This window comes from Lasioglossum baleicum, chromosome 18, assembly GCF_051020765.1.
Source record: "Lasioglossum baleicum chromosome 18, iyLasBale1, whole genome shotgun sequence".
NCBI lineage: Eukaryota > Metazoa > Arthropoda > Insecta > Hymenoptera > Halictidae > Lasioglossum > Lasioglossum baleicum.
The window spans coordinates 2617342-2642846 of record NC_134946.1 but is presented as its reverse complement, the minus strand read 5'-3'; the positions used below and the strand labels follow the sequence as shown (position 1 = coordinate 2642846).

The 25505-nt window shown below is 33.7% G+C and overlaps 1 protein-coding gene across 3 annotated transcripts in view; it reads left to right on the top strand.

Annotated features, from left to right (window-relative positions):
- Positions 1-25505, top strand: part of LOC143217956 (glycerol kinase) — a 115913-nt gene that overhangs the window by 35161 nt on the left and 55247 nt on the right. The window contains exon 1 of one of the 3 annotated variants that reach the window (XM_076442726.1): positions 22776-23082. The exons of the other annotated variants lie outside the window; for them this stretch is intronic. The gene's annotated coding sequence lies outside the window, so the exon portion shown is untranslated. Of the gene's footprint in view, positions 1-22775; positions 23083-25505 lie in introns of those variants that run through there. 3 annotated transcript variants of the gene reach the window in all.

The window sequence follows — 25505 nt, the reverse complement described above, 5'->3', positions numbered from 1 at the left end:
CTGATTTATCATTATCAGATTTATGAGGCTTTTCATTGAATTTTACTGATTTTGAAGATATCTCAGATGCATCAGTTTTATTTCCAAGACCAGTATTATCCCTTTCCATCCTCATTTCTGGACGAGTTTTTAAATAATTGACTTCATCAATTACACTGTCCAACAGCCAAAAAGTATTTCGATTCCCACTATGCGATTCTTGTAGCGTTTTCCGCGCTGATTCCGAATCTGGTTTTATTTTTTTTCCTATACGTCCAGTTTTTGAGAAAATGGAGTTTAAAAAAAAGACATATTTTTCAACTTTAAACAAATATTGCGATGTTATTATAAAAGATATTGAATTGTTCTTTACAGCAAAAGATTCTGTAGACTTTCCCGAATACAGTGATATCCAATATTAATACATTATGATTGTTTAAACATGTTTAAACAATGATTAAAGACGGAGATGCACCACTTTTGCACCAATTTTTGCGGATATTTTCGAATTTATCTCAAAAAATAAGGGTCCAGCGAAAAATTGAACTATACCACGCGAAAGAGCAGACTTTTATCTTGAGAAACCCCCCTGTGAAGTTTGCATGTTCAGCGTTTTTTTCGAACCAGAAAGCAAAATATCTTCGCGCGACATGAGTTTCCGCCAGTGGCGCTCGGGACGGGATACGGCGCAGCGACGGGATACGGAGCGGCGAACGACCGTTCTGGTGGTGAGCGCCACTGGTGACAACACATGTCGGGCGAAGATATTTTGCTTTCTGGTTCGAAGAAAACGTCGACCATGCAAACTTCACAGGGGGGTTTCTCAAGATAAAAGTCTGCTCTTTCGCGTGGTATAGTTCAATTTTTCGCTGGACCCTTATTTTTTGAGATAAATTCGAAAATATCCGCAAAAATTGGTGCAAAAGTGGTGTCTCTCCGTCTTTAATCATAGTTTAAACATGTTTAAACAATCATAATGTATTAATATTGGATATCACTGTATTCGGGAAAGTCTACAGAATCTTTTGCTGTAAAGAACAATTCAATATCTTTTATAATAACATCGCAATATTTGTTTAAAGTTGAAAAATATGTCTTTTTTTTAAACTCCATTTTTTCAAAAACTGGACGTATATGAAAAAAATTAAAACCAGATTCGGAGTCAGCGCGGAAAACTCTATAAGAATCGCATAGTGGGAATCGAAATACTTTTAAAAAGTTGAAATTTGTTGGACAGTGTTATCACATCCCTAACTACCATAAATTTATCAGTTCTCACGTCCCATACTTTATAACCGTTTGGTTCATAACCAACTAGAATACCTTTCGATGATTTCTCATCAAACTTGGTTCTTCCAAATTTGCTATGAACATATACGGTAGACCCGAATATCTTTAAATATTTAACTTTGGGCTTTTTACCATGCCACAATTCAAATGGTGTTTTATTTACCTTTAAAGCTTTAGTTGGGGTTCGATTAATTAAAAACGTAGCAGTAAGAACTGCCTCGCCCCAAAATACTTTATTCAAATCAGCACCACTAATCATTGTGCGTGCTTTTTCAGTTACTGTTCTAATCATCCGTTCTGAAACACCATTTAATTGAGGGGTACGTGGAACTGTTAAATGGTAACTAATACCTTTTTGCACGCAATAATCCTTCATCTCATTTGATAAATATTCTCTACCATTATCAGAATATAAATTTACGATTTTTAAATTAAAATGAGATTCACTCTTTGCAACAAAATCTTTAAAAACAGAAAAAACATCTGACTTATATGAGATTAAATAAGTTACACAATAATGAGTGAATTCATCTACAAATATTACATAATAATTTTTATCATCAATCGTGGGCGGAGTGATAGGCCCACAAACATCTGAGTGGACAATAAACAATGGTCGTTTTACATGACTTTTATCTTTTACTTTTTCAAATGGCAATCGTGCTTGTTTTCCTTTTATACAAGCTTCGCATAAATCATTATTAGGTGCAATATGATTAAGATATTCTATATCATCGACCATTTGTTTATTCTTTAACTCTAAGAATTTTGATCTTCCTATGTGTCCCAAACGCTTATGCCACAATTCATAATTAGTATTATTTACATTATTTATTTGAATATTAGTCTTTCTTACCCTTTTCTGGACAATCTCGAATTCAATAGCAATTAAATTGCTTAAGGGCTTACCAGTCATTATAGTCTTTTCGTTATTTAAAACAGTCGCACCATTTTCGTCGAATACAATCGTCATACCAGCCTGCTGCATCCTTCGTACCGACAGTATATTGTATGCAACTTCAGGGCAATAGAGAACATTTTCAAGTACACCATTTACCATTTTGTTGCTGATTACGTAAATTGTCCCCCTCTTTGTTGCTGTAATAAATGCACCATTTTTCGCAACAGAAAAATTTAACGGCGGTTGTATAATTATAAAATCAGTAAACAAATTTTCCTGATTGACAAGATGATCAGAGGCTCCCGAATCCAATAGAAAAGTCACTCCTTTTCCGACCTCCAGCTGATGATCACCGGCCATAAACACAAAAGCTGAATCATTGTTATGCATCTGCTCCGTCATTTGTACCGTTTGAACTGTCCTGTTTCTTTCTTCTTTGCGTTGGATATTTCTTTTGTAATAATAACAATCTTTTATTTTGTGGCCTTTTCTTCCACATTGATGACACTTCAAAGTTTGATGATTGTTATTTCGGGGCAGCTTCTTTGATTTCCATTTGCCATGATTACTCTTGAATGCTTTTTGTACTTCAGTAGTGTTTTTGTTGAAATTTTGCGAGGTATGCACATGTAATACCTTTGAACTCGTATCTCTACTTTCTTCACGTAATTTCACTTCACGATCTAAGAGTCTGATTTTCACGAAGGCTAGTGTCTAATTATCATCTGACAGTGTCTCAATTGCTGTAATGACACCATCATATGAATTTGGAAGGGTTAAGAGTAAATGTGCCACTTTGTCTGTCTCTTCCAATTTTGATCCTGCTGCTGATAATTCAGTGATCAAATCATCGAATATAGTAAAATGACGCACCAGAGTCTTATCACCTTGTAATTTTAGACTGAGTAGTTGTCTTCGTATAGCTAGTTGAGTAGCTATACTTTTCCTTTGATAAATAGCATCCAGATTATTAAAAATTTCTTTTGCTGTGCTTGCTGTACTCGCGAACCCAAGCAGAGAGAATCAGATAAATATTCTACTATTGTGTTTTTCGCAATTCTTTCTGCTCTCATCCATTCTGCAGTTAACTTTTCTGGAGCTACTTCATCGATCACTTTTATTACATCAAGTTCGTTCATTAAACCACGTACTCTTAGTTTCCAGATACTATATCGTTCACCATCAAAAGGTTTAGTATTTCTTTTAGCTTTTGGATTCTCCATAATTTATCCTTTTATAACACTTGATAACGAATAGTACTGAACAATACTTGATAACGAATAGAACTGAACAATATAAACTGTATATATAATTCAATAATAACAAATCTAATCAGAATACTTTCTCAAACACGGTAGCGCCGAAAGCATCATCAAGTTAAATATTATTTATATCGACGAACAAATTTTGGATGGAGTTTGTACTCGGTGCTGGTTGTTTCTTCCAAATTAATGAAGAACCTTGACACGAGGTCGAACGTGTTAGTTAACACTGTCCAACAGCCAAATAAGGATTTCGATTCTCACTACATATGCAATTCTTATAGAGTTTTCTTGCGCTGATTTCGAATCTGTCCTTAAGAAATTTGGGTTTGAAAAAATGACATATTTTTCAACTTTGAACAAATATTGTGATGAATAAATTTCTTTAAACTATTATTTTAACAATAAATTATTGAAATTACAATTCAAATAACGAATGTAGAAAGAAATTATAAAAATTTGTACAAATTATAAAAATTTGTTTAAACAATTATTTTAACAATAAATTATTGAAATAACAATTCAAAGAACGAATATAGAAACAAATGATAAAAATTTGTACAAATTATAAAAATTTGTTTAAACAATTATTTTAACAATAAATTACACTGTCCAACAGCCAAAAAGTATTTCGATTCCCACTATGCGATTCTTGTAGAGTTTTCCGCGCTGATTCCGAATCTGGTTTCAATTTTTTTCCTATACGTCCAGTTTTTGAGAAAATGGAGTTTAAAAAAAAAGACATATTTTTCAACTTTAAACAATTATTGTGATGTTATTATAAACGATATTGAATTGTTCTTTACAGCAAAAGATTCTGTAGACTTTCCCGAATACAGTGATATCCAATATTAATACATTATGATTGTTTAAACATGTTTAAACAATGATTAAAGACGGAGAGACACCACTTTTGCACCAATTTTTGCGGATATTTTTGAATTTATCTTCAAAAATAAGGGTCCAGCGGAAAATCGAACTATACCACGCGAAAGAGCAGACTTTTATCTTGAGAAACCCCCCTGTGAAGTTTGCATGGTCGACGTTTTCTTCGAACCAGAAAGAAAAATACGCCTGTTCTAGCGGTGAGCGCCACTAGCGGCAACTCATGTCGGGCGAAGATATTTTGCTTTCTGGTTCGAAAAAAACGTCGACGTTTCAAACTTGAAAGGGTGGTTCCTCAAGATAAAAGTCTGCTCTATCGCGTGGTATAGTTCGATTTTCCGCTGGACCCTTATTTTTTTAAATAAATTCAAAAATATCCTCAAAAATTGGTGCAAAAGTGGTGTCTCTCCATCTTTAATCATTGTTTAAACATGTTTAAACAATCATAATGTATTAATATTGGATATCACTGTATTTGGGAAAGTCTACAGAATCTTTTGCTGTAAAGATCAATTCAATATCTTTTATAATAACATCACAATATTTGTTCAAAGTTGAAAAATATGTCTTTTTTCGAAGCTCAATTTTCTCAAAAACTGTGCGTCCAGGAGAAAAATTAAGGACAGATTCGGAATCAGCGCGAAAAAAAATTGAACTTTGTTGGACCGTGTAATCAGAGGTGAGAAGTATTTCTGAAGAGACAGAGCCAGCTTGGATTAAAAACATCCTATGTATGGCCGTCCAAATTGAACGAGCCAGATCCAGGTAGTGGTCAGATCTCTTGACAAAGTTAATTTGTGGGAACCATGGTTTTTCGAGCTGTAAAGAACGCTAGCTTCAAATATAGAAATATTTTTAACGGTGCGGAGCAGTCACGATTTTTTTTATATCACTGAACTCTCATCGAAACTTACTGATACCTAGATTACGGATTTCATGCATTTATGAGAAAAATGAGCAAGTGTAACTTCAAACAGAAAACACATTACGACAATTCAGGAGCATCGATGCATGATTCGCAACTTTTTAAAATGATTAAAGAACAAAAGAACTCTTTTTACCACGCTTATATTAGCTTGCCGAGTTGTCGTCCTATGCGTCAAATCTTGTAATCGAATTTTAAATCACTTCCCGATGAGCTAGAGACTTGAAACTTTAAACATGGTTCAGAACTACATGACAATGCAATATTAAAAAACAAATTTAAAAGAAAAAAACCGTGCGTGTAGGAGAAAAACAATTTTAATATTAACCGTCACACCTCGCCGCGCAACGCTCGGTCTACGTGATCGCGTTCAGCGATCCCCACTCCGCGCGCCAGCGCTCCCCACTCCACTACGCGTTTCCACTCCGACTCATCCCCACTCCACTGACCCACTTCGCACCGAAGGAGCTCATGGTCAGTGTGGTTTTCCGTTCATTCAGTTCCATTTCGGACAATTTTGGACTCCATCAAGAGACGTCGCACAGTGTGAACTTTAGACCAAACTCGATTCAAAATCGAGGAACTTTCGATAGAAATGAGGTAGAGCGATGAAATTTTTTTTAAACTGAAACTGAAACTTGGCAGAATACGGGAAAAATAGGGAGATTATGGTACGAACGTTTTTTAACCTTGAGAAAATTCGTTAAACTTTCACAATTTCAAGAAAATGTGGTTTCTCTGTTACCACGCGCGGAAAATTATACCTTATTCTTATTTTAGCACCTGAAGTTAAAGAATTCGTCGTCGATATACGTCAAATAAACGTTCAAATACTTCATTATGTTTAATTTTATTGTGTTTTATATATGAGAATACAATATTACCTTCAAACTAGTGGGTTAACAAATCATTTGAACAAAAAAATGATTACATTAGTTCTGTTCACAAAAATCGTTTTCTTGCAAAATCCTGAGGTCGTAGACAAATTTTGAGACCAGATTTGAAATCAGCGTGAAAAAATCTACGGGAAATGATTTATAGCATGTTCAAAACAAATTTTTTCCGCGCGTAGTAACGGAGAAACCACATTTTCTTGAAATTGTGCAAGTTTGACGAATTTTCTCAAGGTTAAAAAACGTTCATACCATAATCTCCATATTTTTCCCATATTCTGCCAAGTTTCAGCTTTAATTAACTTCCCGATCTTATAGGGAAGTTATTGTTATGACCCCGAAAATCGAAAATCGATTTTTTAGCAGATCTTCACGTTTCATGGTCATTGCAGTCATTCTAGACTATTTTCAGCAAAATGTTCGTGTGTTTGTGTGTGTGTGTGTGTGTGTGTGTGTGTGTGTGTGTGTGTGTGTGTGTGTGTGTGTGTGTGTGTGTGTGTGTGTGCGTGCGTGCGTGCGTGCGTGCGTGCGTGCGTGCGTGCGTATGGCTGTTTCTATGGTATCAAATTTTTCGTTAACGTTTTCTGAAAAAGTAACAACGCGATCAGAATGATGAATGATGCAATCGATGTGCCCCGTCGTAACTTAGAGCTGATTAGATTTTGGTCCATATTGGTCAAGTAGTTTTTTAGATTTTTAGTTTTTTTCGAAAGGAGTTGATTCTACAATGCAATTTATACGAGAGAACGGAAAGTTTCCACCGAAGAAACAAACGTAATTACACAAAAAAATTTTTTTTCATTTTTTTTAATTAAAAAAAATTTTTTTTTTGTACCTTACGCAAATGTTTCCGCTTAAAATAATCGAAAATTATCCCAATGCAAGAGTGAGTTAATCATCTCTACGCCCAAGAATACATTTTCAAAGAATATCGATGAAAGTACAAAAAAAAATTTATATTACAATCTTTAAAAAAACAATCAGTTCAAAACGAATTATTAACTGAGATTAAATTGAAAATTAATATAAACTATATGATAATTATTAATAACATTGATGTTGAAAACGGATTGGTTAATGGAGCACACACATACGGAATATTAAAATTTATTACTTTTCAAGAAAATACTAAAATTTCGTCTATATTGTGGTTAGATTTTCAATTGGCCAGAGTAGGAGTGAAAGTAAGAACTCGTTATCGTGATTATATGAGAAATGCAAATATTCATCAAAATTTAACACCAATACTAAAAATCTCGAATCATGTAAATATGTCGAGTGAGGAAAAATATCAAATCACACGTAGTCAATTTCCAGTGGTTCCTGCTGAAGCGATTACGATTCATAAAAGTCAGGGACAAACATACGAGAAAAGTATGTTTGAATTTTAAAACATCAGAAAAACGAACTTTACAAATGTTGTATGTAGCACTGAGCAGAGTTTCAAAATTGAGCGCAGTTTATATATTTTGGGACAATTTAAATTAACAGTATCGAAGAAATCCAAGATCAATACTGCAAACCCGGATAATGATGAGTTGTATCGTTTGCGAAAAACTAATTAAGACAATTTATGTTGCAACATTAGTATGCTATAACAAGGAACCAAGCGAGCAACGAGCCTATGATGTTGGTTTAATGCGACGCCATATAGCAAACATCTTGATAAGTAGAAAACTATTGAATTTCCCTGAAAACGTATAATCTTCTTAAAACGTACTAAAAATAATGATAATAATATACTGCAACTAACGAATCAGGAAGTTCTTTGTGTGGCTCGTGGAGAGTCACACACCAAATCAAAAAAAACATTAATACATAGCTATAGGTACTACTAGCCATGCGTACCACTAACCCTTTCGCAAGAGCAGTCCTATCCGCGAGCTCGCGAAGCGAGCGAGCAACAATAACCCTCTAGTTTAAAAAAAATTTCATCGCTCTACCTCATTTCTACCGAAAGTTCTTTGATTTTGAATCGAGTTTGGTCGAAAGTTCCCACTGTGCGTCGTCTCTCGGACTCATCCCCTCATTCTTTCTCGCGTATTTCCATATCTTGCGTTTCTATGTATATCTTACTATTTCATAACACTATTACTATACATATCTTGCGTTCCATTTAAAAAAGAGTAAAAAGTAGAAAATAAAAAAATATATAAAAAGAAACTTTTTGAAAACCACGCTTATATTAAATGCACTAAAAAGGAGAAAATAATCTTTTTAGGCATTAGTGACTGTAAATAAAAGCGTGGAGCGCCCACGAAGATTACGTCACTATAGTATAGCGCTCCACGCTTTTTTATTTATAGTCACTAATGCCTAAAAAAATTATTTTCTCCTTTTTAGTGCATTTTTAATATAAGCGTGGTTTTTATATATTTTTTTTACGTTCTTATTTTTCACAATCGTAGAAGATTTATATTCTGCATAAAGATAGGGGCAGGAGACTTTCATTTTTTAAGCAGTTCAGAAAAATAAAAATATGGAGAGACCATTAATAATGTAATCTATATGTATAAAAAGACAGTCCCGACTCACTGATCAACGCCCAGGCTAAACCCTTAGACCTAGAAAGCAGAAATTTTGCACAGAGGTTTCCTTTATAATCTATAAGGGGGTGAAAAGGGGTTGCAACGTTTGTATGAAGAATATTTTATTCGTGGTCGGGGATTTGCTTGAAACCTGGTCTTAAGGCTCTTTGATATAATTAATCAAACACCTATTTCGGCATTTTAAAAAATTCAACCCCTAAGGGGGTGAAAAGGGTTTTGAAATCTAAGATGGCGACATGACATAAAATTAAAACTCTATATGGGTGAATGGGGGGTTAATAGGTTTCATGGAGAAACATTATCAATTTCCGAAAAATGTAGTGGAACGTGTAATAAAAGTATTTCAGAGAACACGTTCCGCTGCACGGGTAAAAGTAGCAGACAGGTAGACGATTCGCGAATAGCAACATGATGCATCCGCAATGTCAAAATGTAGCAGATGACATAAACGCTACAGAGACGTCCAATTAAATGTGAAGGGTCGCAGCTGGCATCATGCATCATCGCCAAGCAGATTTTCATAATGCATCGCGTGAAGTGTTACGAGACCGACTTGTCTCGGATGTTTCATCGTTGAGCAATACGCAGTGCCGGATTAAGCCCCGTAGCAGAAGTAGCAAATGCTTGTTTATAAAGCTGTTTTAAATTAATAAAAACGGTTAACCAAATGTGAAATATATTAAGTTAAACATCATTGAAAAGGAATTATTTTTTTATATATTCAGTTCAAATTTCATTGCAATATGTTCAGTGGTTTAACAGTTATTAAAAAATGTCGCGTACTTTTTCAATCGAGCCCACTGTGTGACACTGTGTTTTCATTAGTGATGGGCGCGATACCAGTTTTTCTCATGAGTTTTAAGGAATTTGATGCCCAACTAATTGTTTGGAAGGTATGATACGTATCACAAGCTTAAGTGCTTGGTATTGACATTTGATACGAGTATTACTAAAATGAACACTGGCTGGTATAGGTATCATAAGCATCGAAACAATAATAAATACATACTGTAGGTATCGAGAAGTATTGATTCCCAAATGATTCCTCCAAAAGTCTCGATGCTTTAAATATGACTGTGAGTCGGACTTGACACGGACATCGAGCTCCGAACGTCAAAGATCCAGCGACTGACAGACGGCATCAGGGATCAAAAACCTAACCCGAATCGGATTCGGTTCTCAATAACCCGCTGTAACCCGCGTAGCTTCGGTAACCGGTTACTAGATGGCCAACTGTAACCCGGTTAACCGGGTAAGAGCGGGTTACGGTTGGAAACCGTAACCCGAATCGGTTTCGGTTTTTGGTAACCCATGAAACACTGTAACCCACACTAAGAGCGGGTTTTGAGTACGCAAAGTTTGAACTTCTTTTCTTATTTATAATTATGCTTTGGTGCCAATCAGTTGAATTTATCTACAAATCGATTTTAAATAATATGAGGACAACTTATTATTGATAAAGAAATTTGGTAAAGAAATTTGTATTTTAGGTAATTATGAAGAGTATGAATGTTGTGTGTTTCGGAAGGAACGTATATGTATACATATATAATAAGGCAATAATGAGCCAAGAATGCCTGGTATTATGGTATCGTTGTTGGAGCGTCGATTGGCAATTGTTTGACGCGGAACGGAAAACGAAACGAAGAAAAGATTTATCAACTGTTTTTCGATTTTTTATTGTTATGGGTTGCCCATCCATCCCATTCTTATTTCACACGTTGTGCTCACACGTTGTGTTGAAAACATTTATATTTATTCAGATTGTTTTTATTGTGTGTTCACGTTTAAATAGTGACATTATAGATGACATCATAATACTTTGGACAAACGAATTCGATCTTTAATTTTGAAAATTATTGTTATTATCTAATAATCTAATTTAAAAAGCTCTTTTCAATATGATTATTACCTGAACCTGTTTATTTATAATACGTTAGCTATAAATACTTTACGATTCGGGTTATATTCCGTGAATCTCTATTTAATAGTGAGTAACCCGCTCCGAGCGGGTTAACCTGCTCTCTCTAAGATTTGAGAACCGTTCCCTCGAGGATAGTATGGGTTACAGCGGGTTACAGTAACCTTCCTTGGTTAACCGGGTTTGGGTTAGGGTTAGGCGTCGGGTTAGAATCCCTGGACGGCATACAATGTAAGTAGGTGGAGAATGAAGCATTATTGACACTTTACACTTTTATATTTTTAATACGGATATTATTTTTAATGCGAATCAGTTGTAGAGATTATCCCGATGAAAATGAGTCCAAACACGACATCATATTTGGACTATCTTCTTCAATAAGATTATAATTTTTATCGTAACATTACGTATGAATAAAAATTGTTCGATTACACTCGAGTTTGGACTAATTTTCATCAGGAAAAGCACCTCAATTCACTCGTAATAATTTTATGAAGGTATATCGTAAAATCTAAAAGTTTAAACTTTCATTCATGCATGATTCCCGATCTGCTTGCATTGTATTGAATCTATGCCGTTTGTCAATCGCTGGGTCTTTGACGTTCGGAGCTCGACGCTAGGTAACGCGTTTATTCGAGTTGGAAAAAGTTATTCGAAGAATTATTCTAACCCGTCGAATAAAAGATAAAGATAAAAAATGAAAAAATTAGCTTTCGGTACTGTCGTATACCTGAAGACATCTGTGCAGTTCATCACCGAGTGACCCAGTGACACACATTTCGAAGCAGCAAATGGATTTACGGCTGAATAAGTGAGTTTTCAATTCAATCAGTTTCTGCTTCTTCTCTCGTTCGGGTAACGTTGCCGTAAGTCGGGTAAAAAGATCCACCCATATGAATTGACAAGTAAAGTTCTTCCGCGACCATCAAAAACTGTAAAGGGAAATGTTGTTCAGAATCATGGTCTTGACAACATATCCAAAGCTCATCCAAATCGGGGAAGATTCACATAATCTCGAGAAACTCTTGTTCGTTGCGGCATCGCGGCGTTACACCGCGCTCGTCTCCCGGCGCGCCGCACAGTGCGGACAAACGTGGCATATTTCACTACACGTGTATATCACGATGTACGATAAATTCCTTTGGCAAATTTTATTAGATGGTAATTGATATTATTAATCATATAACAATAATTTTTATGCATAAATATTGTTAATTTTTTTTTTTAATTTATTAATTTTATTGTTACATTTTTTTTTGTGAATAATTACTATTGCATTGACATTAGTAACCAAATTTAGATTTTTATAAAAAATTTTACCATGTGTCGCACTCTCTAGAGTCCAAAAAATCAAATAATATTACATTAATTGTAAATCAGTGTTGCAACAATAATTCCGTATAATGGAAAATGCTCACCAAGGTATATGCATTCTTTTTACATTTAATAAAGTAGATTTATTTTTTGTATAAATTTTCAACGGTGGTTTTATTTATTACTTGCATATAAAACTTCAAATTAACATATCTCGAGAAAGGCAAAAAATATCCTGAGATTTTGACATATTCGGATATATTACTTGTTGTACTTTAAGAATTTCATAGTTTAGCCTGCAACTAACTGCTACTCTTAATTTTATAAACTTTTTAATAAGTGCCCGTACCTTGCCCTTATGTTGTATTGTGGAAAATTCGTTAATTTCTTGTTAAATTTATTAGTTATATCGTTAAATTTCATTTTCTGCGAATAATTACCAATACATATATATTCGTAAACAAATTTGGATTTTTGTACAAAATTTTGCCATTTGTCCGCCACAGAAAAATTCAATATTCGTGTATATCACGATATGAAATACATTTCTTTTGCAAAAAATGCGTATTAGGGTGGAAATTGTTATTAATAATCATATAATAATCATTTTTATGCATAATAAAATTTTGCAATAATTATACAGGGTGGACGATTTATCTGAAGAGATTGAAATATCTCGAGAAACGACAACAAAAAGCAAATGTTGCGATTTTACTGAAATTGATCAATATTTAATCAGAAATGTGCAAGATCACGGGATTGAATGATTCATTTTGGATCACATTCAAAGTACCGAGGATGACTCGGATAGGGAATAGCGTTTTGTTAAGTTTGTTAATTTTGTTTATACTATTATAATTTGTCTAAGTTTATTATTATTAATATTAAATATGGTTCATTTATTATTAATTTCGTTTTAAATTTGTTAGTTTTTAAAAATATATTTTTGTTTAAATAAAAATTGTTAATTTCTTAATAAATTTATTAATTATATTGGTAAATATCATTTTCTGTAAAAAAAATTACCTATATATACATTAATAACCAAATTTAGAGAAAAGTGCCGAATATTAGGCCATTTGTCCGCACTGTGCGCCGCACAGTGGGCCAGAATGGCTCGGTAGCTGTTCATGAGCTAAAAAATGAAAGTCCTCATATCGATTTTTAACCAATGCACAGTGATTCTTAAATGTCCATTACATTCGAAAACAATAATATTAATTAAAGTTATTAAAAACTCTCGTCACAATAAGCGTTCAAAGATCAAACTTTTTCAGATATGATTTATCACCGAAAAAATTCCTTTTCTTCATAACGGTGTCCTGGAAAACCTACTGAAGATTAAGTGCCCAATTTTTTTTTATACGAAGAATGTATATTTTTGTTGAGGACGCACCAGGAACTAAACATTATTGTTCATAATTTGTTATAAAAAAAAATACTGAGTCAACTAAGGAAAATCGTCAAAGTTTTTCACCTTTGACAAGGAATAAGTTAAAAAATGATCAAAAATGATGGCTCTAACAACGTGGAACATTTTCAGCAACATCTCCTCTAAAAGATCCTGCAAAATTCGCGTCCCCCCTCAGACCACCGTGAAAATTATGATAGTTTAAAGCGTCGCGTGACACGCAATTCCGCGGCGAGTCGCGTTGCACGAGACGCATTGACGACCACTCAGCGGCTCTTAAGAGTGTGAAGACCTAGCCCAGACCAATCTTATGAATTTTTTAGATTATACGACCATTGATAAACATTCAAACTTCTTGCTAGCTTAGATGAATCATTTGTATTTGAGAGATCATAGTAATAGCATCGTAGTATAGCATCACAGCAGCTTTTCCATATTGAAAACCTGTATTTTATTTTTGTATTTTATTTTCGTGTATATAAGTGTGTGTGTATATATATGGTTAAAACACATGCAATGGTAAAAGAAATGACCACCCCAAATTAAGAGTCACTCGTAGGTAAGTTGTCGGATAATCGATTTGCTTAATTTGCTAATTACTTTGTAATTATTTTTCGGATAAATCGATTTCTTATTCACTGCTTGAAGCCTACCCCGCTATAAAGCAAACATTTTTTCGAACTAATACTGCTCTACCATCCTCAGTTCCAGTTGAAAGACTTTTTTCGTTTGCTTCCATGACAAACACTCCGAAAGCAAATCGATTATCCGACTCCAACTTTGAAATGAGGATCATTTTGAAAAGTAATGGTAATCGTTTTTGTGAAATATCAAATAATTAGCTACAAATAAATATTTAATAAATAATAAATATTTCCTAATATATAATGTATTTAATAAATAATAAATATTTCCTAGTTAAAACTACATTGTCAATGTAAGTGACAAGTGAACCTATTTCTTGAGAGTTGTAATTTAATAAATAATAAATATTTCCTAACAAATGCTTTTTGTTTGTTCTTTTTATACATTTCCATTGAGTAGGTATCTAATTACTATTTTTTTAGTGCCATTTTGGCGTTAACTACCAAGTACAATTACTTGGAAATTGCAGAAATAAAATTACAATAACATGTAATTGTAATTGGTAATTGCAAAAAAAAAATAATAAAAAATGTTTCGTACCAAAAAGTAATCAGTAGTCAGTCTTCTACAAATTTCAATACAAAAAATTTCAATAATTTTTGTTTTTTAATAAAAAATGGTGTGCACCTTGAATATTTATTTATAACTATATATTTTTTATTAAATAATGTTATAGCTGACGCCAAGACTAATCCAACGATATATTTAATGTGGTCTTTATGTTTTGAAATAATGGTGAACAGCCAGTTTTCAAATATTATTCATTATTCACACGAGTTTTCAGACATTTCCGGTGGTGTGACAAAAAAATGTTTCCTACAAAAAGTAATCAGTACTCAGTCTTCTACAAACCCCAATACAAAAAATTTGAATAATTTCTTTTTTTAAATAAAAAATTGTGGTCAGCTTCAATATTTATTTATAACTATATATTTTTTATTTAATAACATTATAGCTGACGCCAAGACGAATTCAACGACCTATTTAATGTGGTCTTTAAGTTTTGAAATAATGGTGAAATAGGCGTGAACAGCTACCGAGCCATTCTGGCCCACTGTGCGCCGGGCTGAACGTGCCATCGCGCGTCTAGGTCGCGCTCTGATTGGTCCGTGTTTTTCGTTAATAACTCCTAAACAAAGCCCCGGCTGACATTGGTGCAAAGGAAAATGTTGCTTCAAATGACCTAAGGAACCTCCCATTTCCCAGAGTCGAAGGGGTCTTGGGACAATCAAACAGTTATTTTCAGAACCGTTTCAATCCCTGGTTGCTAGTGGTCCTTCGATGGTGGGTTGCAACATCTGGTTGACATCCTTGACTATGCGGCTCTCGGTGAACAATGTGACGAGTCCTTCGAGGAGTCCGACGAGGAGAGAGTCCGGCGAGGGAGATGGAAAGAGCGTGAATGAAAAGTGTTTAGGCTAGGAGAGGGAGGATCATGTGGCTGGGGACAGAGTTGTGCAGAATTACAATTGAATTACCCCAGAATTATAATTACAAAGTAATTGAATTAAATTGTAATTTAATTATGTTGTAATTTATAATTCAGATTTTCAGTCAATTCAATTACAATGTAATTCGTAATTGCAATGGAGTACAATTATAAAATACATTGTAATTCAATTATATTGCAATTTATAATTCAGATCTTCATTCAATTAAATTACAATGTAATTCGTAATTGCAATGGAGCACAATTATAAAATACATTGTAATTCAATTATGTTGTAATTTATAATTCAGATCTTCATTCAATTAAATTACAATGTAATTCGTAATTGCAATGGAGCAGAATTATAAAATACATTGTAATTGAATTATGAAAAATGAAGTAATAGGCAAGAAGAGGTTGAAAGATCCATGTAAATGATTACACCTATCGTCGATTACACCACTACATACAGTTGAAATTATATCGTGTTTGGTACCATTAGAAAAATGCTTTAGAAAAATGCCACGAATATGTTGGCGAAAGTTCCATAAAATAATAATGAAAAATAAAGAATATTAAATATTGGTGTTACATTGTGAAAAAAATGATGTTACTGCGGGAATACTGTCCGTGCAGAACACGGCTGTTCGACAGTAAACCCGCGGTTACTGTATATGAAAGAAAAATATAAAAATATATATATATATATATTAATTTGGAGAGCTGTATTTTTATTATATTATATTTCAATTATATTGTATTTCAATTATATTGTATTTCAAGTATATTGTATTTCAATTATACTGTAATTCAATTATAAATTGCATTTCAATTATAAATTGCATTTCAATTATATTGTATTTTAATTACATTGTATTTCAATTAAATTGTATTTCAATAACAAATCTGATTAAAATACTTAGTAATTGAATTGCAATGTAATTTAATTAGCACAACTCTGGGATAGATACTATCCTTCGACTTTCGCCGAACGTAGAGAAGGACAGCGGGGCTCGAGAGGCCTCGGTCGCCGAGAAGTGTAAACATAACTAATCCAAAACAAAACTTCTTTATTTTTCATTATTTATTAATGGGACTGTGACCAACATATTCGTGGCATTTTTCTAATGCAAAATGATATCAAATATGATATAATTCCGATAATATTGTTACGTCCTAAGGTGGACGTATTATAGATTTGAAGTTTAATTTGAAAGATTTTAATATAAGATAAAACGCAGTTTTGAACCTACCTGCATTCACCAGCTTCGGTTCGGGTAATTGAGAATTTCTTAAATTCTATGTGGCTTTGATTGTGGAATTGGATCGAAAAAGTTGGATAACTCTTTAAAAATGATTTGATTTTTGATTTAAGTAAAAATGAACGAAGGTATATATTTTAAGCACTAAATTTCGAATACATAGAGTTATTGTTATCTTATTATAAATTGTTAGTATTTATCGTACGCTGATTTCGCTCGAGGTTCGCTTAATTTGTCGCTCAGACGTTCGTGTACTAATTGTGAAAAAGAAATTTTTGCCTCATGTTTATTGCCTTATTTGACTAGCTAACTCTTCAGCACAATTAGTGAACTTCGAGCGCGGATATTTCGGAAACTATGCGAGATAGCGAAGAACTGTATGCAGTCAATCTTATGGCACATTTTGTCACCTTTAATTTTGTATAGAATGGTCTTATCGCTAGAACGCATGATTTCCGAGATATAAGCGAAAAACCGAAATGGGGGACCTTCTACGTGCATTTGAAGTTGAAATTGAAAAATTGACGTTGAATTTGAGAAATTGATGTTGAAACTGAAAAATTGAAGCTGAAATTGAAAAATTGATGTTGAAATTGAGAAATTGATGTTGAAATTGAAAACTTGAAGTTGAAATTGAAGTTTTAAAATTGCATCTAAAATCGAAAAATTGAGATTGAATAAAATATAAAAAATACATTGTAATTGAATTAAATTGTAATTCAATTATGTTGTAATTTATAATTCAGATCTTCAGTCAATTAAATTACAATGTAATTCGTAATTGCAATGGAACCTATTTTCAAAATTTCATCAAATTCTGAGAATGGACGTAAACGGAAACACAGCCCATGAAATACTCTGTTCTCGAAATAATTGTAAATATTTCGAGATGAAATAATTGTTCTCGGCTCGGGTATATCGGTGTGAACACCACACATTGACTCGACAACCGCGTCTCTTTCTTTCCAATACGCTTTCCTTCGTTCCGTTCGAACCTTTCATCGTCGATTACACCACTAAATACAGTTGAAATTATATCGTGTTTGGTACCATTTTGCATTAGAAAAATTCCACGAATATGTTGGCGAAAGTTCCATAAAATAATAATGAAAATTAAAGAAGATTAAATATTGGTGTTACATTGTGAAAAAAATGATGTCACTGCGGGAATACTGTCCGTGCAGAACACGGCTGTTCGACAGTAAACCCGCGGTTACTCTGTATATGAAAGAAAAATATAAAATATATCGCAAGTTCTTCCAAGTTCTGGGCTACAATTTGGAGAGCTGTATTTTTATTATGTTATATTTCAATTACATTGTGTTTCAATTATATTGTATTTCAATTACAAATCTGATTAAAATACTTAGTAATTGAATTACGTTGTATTTGAATTATATAGTAACGTAACGTAATTGAATTACTATTAATTGAAATACAATGTAATTGAATAAGCACAACTCTGGCTGGGGATCGGTTTCGAAGAGAGGGTGAAGAATTCACCCTCTTTAGCATTCAACAAGACCAGAAAGAGTAAAATTAAATCGTGGTTCATCTAGTTAAGGGGTTAGGACACAGTAACAACTGGGGGAAATATAAGATTTTTAAACAACAATACAGAAAAAAGCGAATGACCGATTAATATAATTTTGTATTTCAATTTACTACACTCCTCAAAAGAATTAAGGGATCACTTGTGCGAACCCGAAAAATTGCTCCCATTTTACGTGATCATAACTCCGTCAAAAATTGCCGTATCAATATCGTTGAACAATGGTTTGAAAGCCTTGAAACCTCTAGTTTCAGATGCTCTGTTCCAAATTGTTGCTACGTTGGTTTTTTACAAAGTTATAGTTATAGTTTGGAACATCACACGGGGAGCAACAAATTTTTTTGATAAATCGCGTTAATATCATCTGGAAGGGCTATCTTTCCTGTGGAAATTGTGTGGTTGTTGAATATTGTGCGATTTGTTTTATTCCAGTTATTCAATGTTGAAGTAAATATGGTCTTTTTAACTTTAACTGGCTCCAGAAAGCGAAAAAATTATCGTAGAATTTTGTGCAAAGCAGCAATAGAAAGACCGTTTCTTTCTCTTCAAGGCACTCCTTTTGTTTTTTCAATTTCATTAACATTTCGATATACCAGGTGTTTCTGAAAATATGCTTGAAAAATGCACAATTTCCATTTTTCCTTTAACTTGCTGTATCTCGGCGAGAAATGATCGTAATACCATGATCCGAACGTCAGATTGAAGCAGAGATTTGCGACAATTTTTTACCTATGGCAGCTGTGTTTGAAGTTAGTGCTTCGCCGAAATTAGCGCGCCACGTGTACCCTGAAGATCATAATATACTACCTGCTTGAACTCTCGTCTTAATGCCAGCTTTCATTTGATGTAAAAAAATATGTAGCATTTCATTTTAAAAAATAATAAAGGTCACCTGTTTCTAGAAAAATATTAAAACAAGAAAAATTGAGATGTGTGCGCCACCATATTGCTACAGTACAAAAGAACTTCCTCCTCTTCGGTTTTTTTCTAGTGTTTATTGTTTACGAAAAAAACGATGGTACAAATTATCGCGAACACCCTGTATACATGTACAGGGTGAGTCGCCTGACGTTATCACCTCAAATGTCTTTGTTATTTTCAAAGGAACATTGGATATCTTGAGGACAAAGATGAATGGTAAAATGGGGCTCGTACGACACCAAAAGATTTTTGTTTTTATGTCATTTTTTTAGAGATATCAAGGTCACCTTCATTTTTTCGAATGGTCCCACCCTTTTTCAAACATCTACAACAATGTTTCATTACGAATTCAGTGACTATAATTATTCAAGGTCGTTGAAGGTCACGGACAGAAAAAACGCAGAACAGGTTTATCGCCAATGAGACTTTTAGTAAACATGCTTACGTTCTTCAGTGGTATGGAATGTTTTCAAACATCCTCTAGCCGATTACGCAGCGATTTATTTACTAAGGCCGTCCACACACGGGTCGATCGTCGATTCGGTCGACGCGATTCCAGTCGCATGCAATTCCCCCCTCCACATGACTTCCAATGCAAATGAATGGAGAGCCACACACGGGTCGATTCGTAGTCGACTGAAATCGGCTCAACTGAAATCACGTCCGTCGCATAAACCGTCCCCACACGGGTCGATCGTCGATTCGGTCGACGTGATTCCAGTCGCATGTGATTCCCCCTCCACGTGATTTCCAATGAAAATAAATGAAGAGCCGCACATTGAAATCGCCGCGATTCTAATCGCGTGCGATCGGCAGCGAAGTTGGAAAATCGCGTGGATCGTACGACTCGCGCGACTCATGGAGGTAAGTTTGTGCAGTTCATGTAATTTAAATGATTTGGCCATTATTTTTTGTAGTTTGAGTGCATTGCACTCTTCGATGTGGTCTATGTATTTAGGTTACATAGGTTATTATTTATTTATTATCTTTTTTTATGTTATTACGCATACTAATAACATTAAGGTAAGCTTTTTATTTACATAGTTAAATATAATCATGTAGGTTTATGAAAAACAAAAACAAAAGGCAAAGTAAAAGAAAAATTGAAGTCACAGGGATTGATAAACTGTTGTACAATTTTCTGTGGAGTGGGAGTGTTCTTAGGGAGTTGTCTTCTGAGGTCGATTTAATCCGGAAGTATTACCACTTTGTATATTGAGCGAAGATTGAGCAATGCTCAACTGAGGAGTTACAAAAGGAGAGCTTTGCTCCTCATAAATGAGGTTGGTGGAAGTTCAACAGATTTCCCTCAATCTTCGATCGATATACCAAGTGGTAATACTTCCGGATTAAATCGACCTGAGAAGACAACTCCCTAAGAACACTCCCACTCCACAGAAAATTGTACAACAGTTTATCAATCACTGTGACTTCAATTTTTCTTTTACTTTGCCTTTTGTTTTTGTTTTTCATAAACCTACATGATTATATTCAACTATGTAAATAAAAAGGGTAATTGTGCATAAAGGGTCCCACCTCACCGATTTTGATAAAATTTAAATATGTTGTAAAACTCAACATTCTGAACAACTTTTTCCTACACATGTAACCGCCGCTCAGCCTTAGTTTTTGAGAGATTTGCGAAAAACTGCAGCTACTACTACATTTAATTTTGCCTATACGTGCACGCCCGTGCTGTGCGTATGCTTCAGCACGATGCGACCGCTCGTCAACTGTTTCTATAGATATATCACTACGATCGTCGGACGATCCGATACACCGCGTGAACTTTTTAAATCATATGATGATGAAGAATGAGTACATATTATATTACGACGACACCACACACACCCACCCAGTGCTTAACACGCACCCACTGTTTCTAAATTATACTCTAGATTCTTACGTATTTTCACGTGCTGATTACGAATATGATATTGAAAATTTGCACAAATGTTAATTTCTTAACGGAAACCTCCTTTTTAGAAACATTGGGTGCGTGTTAAGCACTGGGTGGGTGTGTGTGGCGTTGTCGCTTCTCATCTCCACAATGTCTTTACAAACACAAAATAAACAGATGCAAGTGTCACGTCTGCCGATGTGTTGCCATAGGTTATAAGCATAGCCAATAAGAGTAGGATATTGTAACCGTAATTATTAAGAATATTGATTAGTTATAAGTAGTCATACTTCGCTCCGTTCATCAGATCCGATTCTCACCTCATACCATATACCCATTCTTATCTTAACCCTTGTATAATAATCATATCTTAATGTATTCCCCGTAGCAGTATCACGTAGCATTCACCGTAATCATTAATCGCGCGCTTCTCATAACATCCATAGCGTTATGTCTAACGAGACATCCGGTAGAAGATAAGACACCTATGTATTCGACCTCACGATCCTAAAAAGAGTTCAGTTAATTCAGTTCAATTCGGACAGCCAGTCTGACACATTCGTTCAAGACTCCAGCGAGGCTCGCCGCCTTCTGGATGTCCCGGTCCAGACTCCGACGAGTCCTCGCTCTCATCCGCCTTTGAGCGGTCCTGATATAACACGCGCTTCTAGTTCATTATAATTTCATTTCATACGTTACAAATATACTCCCAGTTATTAATTTAATAAGTGAGTCTCGCTTACAAGGGAACATATTCAGATGCGAAATTCGTATTTTGATAAAACTTTGGGAGTTTATAGTTCTTTGAAAAATATTTGACACGTATTTTTTTTATCGGCAACCATCCACTTTGAAGGGGTGAAAACAGCCCTCAAAGTTTGGGGTCAAAACCATACTTTTTAAGATATCTCGGAAACCAGAGGTCGAAAAAATTTGAATTTTTTTTAAATTGTGTGTTTTTCAATGGGCAATGTAGTCGCGCAAGAAAATTTTAACAAAAGTTTTTTGTTTAAACAATATATTAAAAATTTGATTTCTTTTTGTAGTTTCTCTTATTTATTGTTAGTTAATTTTAATGTAAACTTGGGTGCGTGATCTTTGATCCAAAATAGGAGATACATGTTTCAGGATTTTCTTTTTTTTTGCCATTTAACAATAATTATGCATAATGGAATATAGTCTTGCACCTGGCGTGTGGGGGAATTCTGGCTTGTTTTATCGAAATATAAGCATTTAGTATAAACGTATATAGTATTTTAAACAATACCACTGGATTACATGTCGTTTATTGTTTTATCAGCAGCTAAAGAAGGTGGCGCAGGTACCAGCGTGACGCGGTGCTAATTACCGCGGCGGAGTAAGGGTACCGACTTGTATGTATAGCCAATTCGTCTGCGAATTTCTGCGGTCGTTGGGCTTTCGGTCAAAATATACCTGGAGCCTTTTCAAATACACTGTGGATCCTTCAAATAATTTACTTTTACTGATTGTTTATTTTTAGATTCGTTTTTACAAACATGAAGGTCAATCTGATGAACATTATAAACATTTTGATGGAAACATATCACAGCAATAATAACAAGGAAACACCCAACAACCGGAGAAATTTGCAGGAGAATTGGCTATACATACCAGTCGGTACCCTTACTCCGCCGCGGTAATTAGCACCGCGTCACGCTGGTACCTGCGCCACCTTCTTTAGCTGCTGATAAAACGCGATTACAATCGACCCGTGTGTGGACGGCCTAACAGTATGTTTCCAAACGCGATTCCGCTATGTATTACTCAATTATTGAAAGGTGTGACGTGATAATGTGACATGATGAAGATGACCACCAAAGATAATGGAGTGTAAACTTCCATCATACTACGGATCATAATTCGCTGTATTCACCAGACATTGCTCCTTCTGATTACTACTTGTTTCAATCGATGAATAGCGTCAAAAGATGAAGCGTTCTTCCGACGCGCTATCCGGATGCTGCCAGAAAAATGGGAAAAAGTAGTGGCCAGCGATGGACAATGCTTTGAGTAAAACATAAGGTACCGTTCTTTCGCAATAAATGCACAATTTAAGATGAAAAATAAAAAAAAACTTTTTAACTAGAATAAACGCACTAAAAAGTAGTGTTGTATAAAGCTCGAGTCTTCGAAGCTTCAGAGCTCAGTCTTAAAGACTAAGTTTCTATAGAAGAAGATTTAGAAGAAGTCTTTAAGACTGAGCTCTGGAGCTTCGAAGACTCGAGCTTTATACAACACTACTAAAAAGTATAAAATAATTTCCATTTAATTTATGTCAATACACACGAACTTAAGTACAATACAATCTTTTCGGAGGCGGCGCAAAATTGAAAATTGTCGACACTGGAGAAATTACGAAAATCTTTAAATTCTTCTAAATACTAATATATTTATATTTTAATAATATATTTGCGCCGCCTCCGAAAAGATTGTATTGTATTTAATTCGTGTGTATTCACATAAATTAGATGGAAATTATTTTATACTTTTTAGTGGGTTTTTTCTTTTTAAAAAGTTTTTTTTTATTTCACACTTTTTTATACTTTTTAGTGCGTTTTTCGAAGTCGGTTTAATTTTTTTTAAAAAGTTTTTTTTATTTCACACTTTTTTATACTTTTTAGTGCGTTTTTTCGAAGTCGGTTTAATTTTTTTTAAAAAGTTTTTTTTATTTCACACTCTTTTATACTTTTTAGTGCGTTTTTTCGAAGTCGGTTTAATTTTTTTTAAACAGTTTTTTTTATTTCACACTTTTTTATACTTTTTAGTGCGTTTTTTCGAAGTCGGTTTAATTTTTTTTAAACAGTTTTTTTTATTTCACACTTTTTTTTATCTCTATCAGCCGTCACATTCCAAATCATAATTTATGAATATCTGAAAGCCGCAATCGATAACGGTAACGACGCACAGTGGGCTGGATCGAGAAATTTAGTGACGTGTTGTTATAACTCTTGAACCATAAGAGATATCGGGATGAAATTTGCACTAAAATTCATTAAAAAAATAGTAAATTTTAACTGTAAACAAATAAAATTTTTTCTATTTTGTTAAACAATAATTGTTAATTAATTTTCATTGAATTTTTGTATTAAAATAAAATTGTTTAAGTATAATCTTCCAAACTATTTTTTACTCTCTCTCTTACTAAATATGTATTTTATATTTACATTTCATACGTGTAATGTTTTATAGAATACATCAAATATAAATTCGAGAAATCTTTTTATAATCAACGCATGCAAAATGCACCGAGGAGGTAAAAACGTCTCACAAGCGTGTCAAAAGTTCAAAAGATATTTTTTATAATAATTTATAATAATTATAAATAATTTTTCAATTTAATTGTTTTAAAATCATGTCTATTCTATATATTACGACCTTTGTTATTTCGCATTATTTCATTTATGTGTAATGTGTTCATAAAAGATAAAAATATCAACAAAAATATAACAAATATAAAAGATAAGACAATTAATCTTACCAAAACGTTTTAAATTGATGTTAACAGGTAAACTTTTGGTCAATTTGTTTAGTAATAATAATAATAATAATAATAATAATTTGTTTATTTTGTCAATATGGATCACTGTGGTCTCTCCAAAGACCACATTTGTTTCAATTAAATGCAGATAGAACGGTGGACCTTAGTCGAAACCTTATCTGCAGCATAGCATAAACATCTCGCGTCTCGATAATCTAAACAGTTCGCTAGAAGAGTCTCTCAATTGTTAACTATGATTCAATGACAGATGTACTTACCCAAAAACAGTGATACTCACTAAGAAAAACTAAGAAACTCTTAGTTCAGTTATATTATTACCGTTCATTATATTTTTAACAATAAATTTTTTTTTATTTAATTAATTGTTAAAAATTGCATACCTGTTTTAGGTAGGTATGAACTGTTAATGCAATTGCAAAAATATTCATATTTTGATGGTAATTAAGTACTATATGTGAGTTGCTATGCGTCAAGTGACACGTCCCGATAACTTTAAACAATCATAATTTCCAAGATCGGATCGGTTCGGATATGATTTTTGTGGGGATATGTAGAGGAAGGTCCAATAAAACTGATCTGATGTATCCGATTAGGTGCCGTTAGGTCCTCTAAAAGATACACCTTACAAATTCTAAGAAAGTATATAGATTTTATTCATTTCATTAAATATTAATTTTTAATACATTGCGAGCAACTATCCTCAACTAACAGCGTTAATTGTTACCGCAAAGGACTATTTTTCATTTACAAAAAAAAGACCCAGAAGAAATATTAAATAGGGTAATCAGGACACCTCGATGAAAAGAAGCAATTTATGGCTGAAAAATACTACATCCCAAATGTCTATCTTTGTGAATTTATATTAACTACAGTTTTTGTGAACAAACGTTAATCTTTTCAGCTTCGTTGTTGATGGACATTTAGGAAGCTATACAAATTTATTAGA